Raw genomic sequence first — 2460 nt, 5'->3', positions numbered from 1 at the left:
GCAGTGACGTGACCACAGCTCACTGTAATCTCGACCATCAGGGCTCAAGCGATCCTCCCTCCCCAGCCACCCCAGTAGCTGAGACTACAGGCGCAAGCCTCCACAACCAGATAATTTTTGTATTTTTTGTGGAGACGGGGTTTCACCATGTTGGCCAGACTGGTCTTGAACTCCTGGACTCAAGTGAGCCTCCCTCCTCGGCCTCCCAAAGTGCTGGGATTACAGGCGCAGGCGACCACCCCCAGAAAATTGTTGTATTTTTTTTTTTTTTCATAGAGACTAGGTCTCCCTATGTTGCCTAGGCTGGTTGCTGACTCCTGGGCTCAAGCAGTCGGCCAGACTCAGCCTCTCAAAGTGCTGGGATTACAGGCGTGAGCCATCACACCCAGCCGTGAAATTATTTTGAAGCAATCAAATTCCAGGCTCAGTCCAGACACAAATATGGGTAAAAAGGCCTCAGGTGATTCCAGTTCCCAACCTTCAACCACTCCAGCTGAGACCCCAGACATCATGGAGCAGAGACAAGCCATACCCACCATGCTGTCTGAATTCATGGTCCACAGAAACGAGAGAAAACAAATGGTTGTTATTTTAGGCCATTATGTTTTGGAGTTTTTTTTTTTTTTTTAAGATAGGATCTCACTCTTGTCACCCAGTCTGGAGTACAGTGGTGCAATCATATCTCACTGCAGCCTCAAACTCCTGGTCTCAGGGGATCCTCCTGTCTCTGCCTCCCGAGTAGCTAGGGGATCCTCCTGTCTCTGCTTCCCAAGTAGCTAAGTAGCTAGGACTACAGGCATGCTCCACCATGCTAATTTTTTTAATTTTTATTTTATATAGAGAAGGGGTCTTGCTATGTTGCCCAGGCTGGTCTCAAACTCCTGGCCCTAAGAGATCTTCTGGCCTTGGCCTCCCAAAGCACAGATATTGTAGGCATAAGCCACCTAAACAGGCCTGTTTGGGGGTAATTTTTTTTTTTTTGAGACAGTCTCGCACTTGTCACCCAGGCGCGATCTTGACTCACTGCAACCTCTGCCTCCTGAGTTCGCCTCAGCCTCACGAGTAGCTGGGATTACAGGCGCACGCTGCCAAGACTGGCTAATCTTTTGTATTTTAGTAGAGATGGGTTTTCACCATGTTGCCCAGAGGCTGGTCTCAAACTCCTGAGCTCACGCAACCCGCCCCCACTCGGCCTCCCAAAGTACTGGGATTACAGGCGTGAGCCACTGCACGCGGCCGGGGTAATTTTTTAATATAGCACCCTGTCTTTAATTTCCCCGTCATTCCAGGTTTGTCCCTTAAAGTCCCCTGTGATTCCTGCACCGACAAGAACCTCTCTATTCAACAGCTCACCAAGGCCTACCTCCTTCCTTGGAATGTCACACTCACACCTTTCCCTTCTACCAGAGGCCAAAGACAAATATTTTTCATACTGGACTGCTTTGAGAATTACTGAAAGGAAGTCATTACATTGTATGTCACTGTTTAAACTTTGTGTGTGTGTGTGTGAGAGAGAGAGAGAGAGAGAAACAGATATTTCTAACTGAAAAAGTTGAATTGTTAAAGAAATGACTCAGAAAACTAAAGGTCTGGCCTCATAGAGATTACCAGTTGTGAGAGGCCAAAGCTGATGACTAGGGTATCACACAGTAAAAGATGACTGGTTAGGCTGGGCGTGGTCGCTCACGCCTGTAATCACAGCACTTTGGGAGGCCCAGGTGAGTGGATCATTTGAAGTCAGGAGTTAAAAGCAGCCTGGCCAACATAGCGAAACCCCATCTCTACTAAAAATACAAAAATTAGCTGGGCATGGTAGTGGGCACCTGTGATCCCAGCTACTCAGGAGGCTGAGGCAGGAGAATTGCTTAAACCTGGGAGGTGGAGGTTGCAGTGAACTGAGATCACACCACTGCACTCCAGCCTGGGCAACAGAATGAGACTGTGTCTCAAAAAAAGAAGAAGAAGAAAAAAAGACTGGTTACATAGCTATGTACATAGTTCTTAATATGAACCAGTTCTTTTACAGTTTAATTTTAATTCTCCCAAAAATCCACTGAATTAGGGAGTAGCATTATCCACATTTTCCAGAAGTTTGTCCAAGGGCACAAAGCTAGTAGTTAGTGACACAGTTGCAATTGGAATCTAGGCAGTCTGGTTGCTAGGTCTAGGCTTCTAGGCACTCACTACACTAGTTGTGTCTTAGGAGACACCTGCCCTAGGAGAAACCTAACTAGGAACATAGAAGTCAGCTGTAATTGGACAATTCTGCCATCGGAGGCACTACCAGGAAAAAGTGCCACTATGTTCATCAGGACAGCTTCTAGAGAAGTTCGGAGACATTTAGGAGCATTGAGGGGAGAAGAACAGTACATTTATGTCTGGAGCTACAGCAGGCAAGCTGCTCTTTAAAACTAAACTTCAAAAAAATAAGAGTAGCTTTATCACCAATATGAGCACCAG

Source organism: Pan paniscus, chromosome 9 (genome assembly GCF_029289425.2).
Source record: "Pan paniscus chromosome 9, NHGRI_mPanPan1-v2.0_pri, whole genome shotgun sequence".
Taxonomy (NCBI): Eukaryota; Metazoa; Chordata; class Mammalia; order Primates; family Hominidae; genus Pan; species Pan paniscus.
This window is presented reverse-complemented; position numbering follows the sequence as displayed.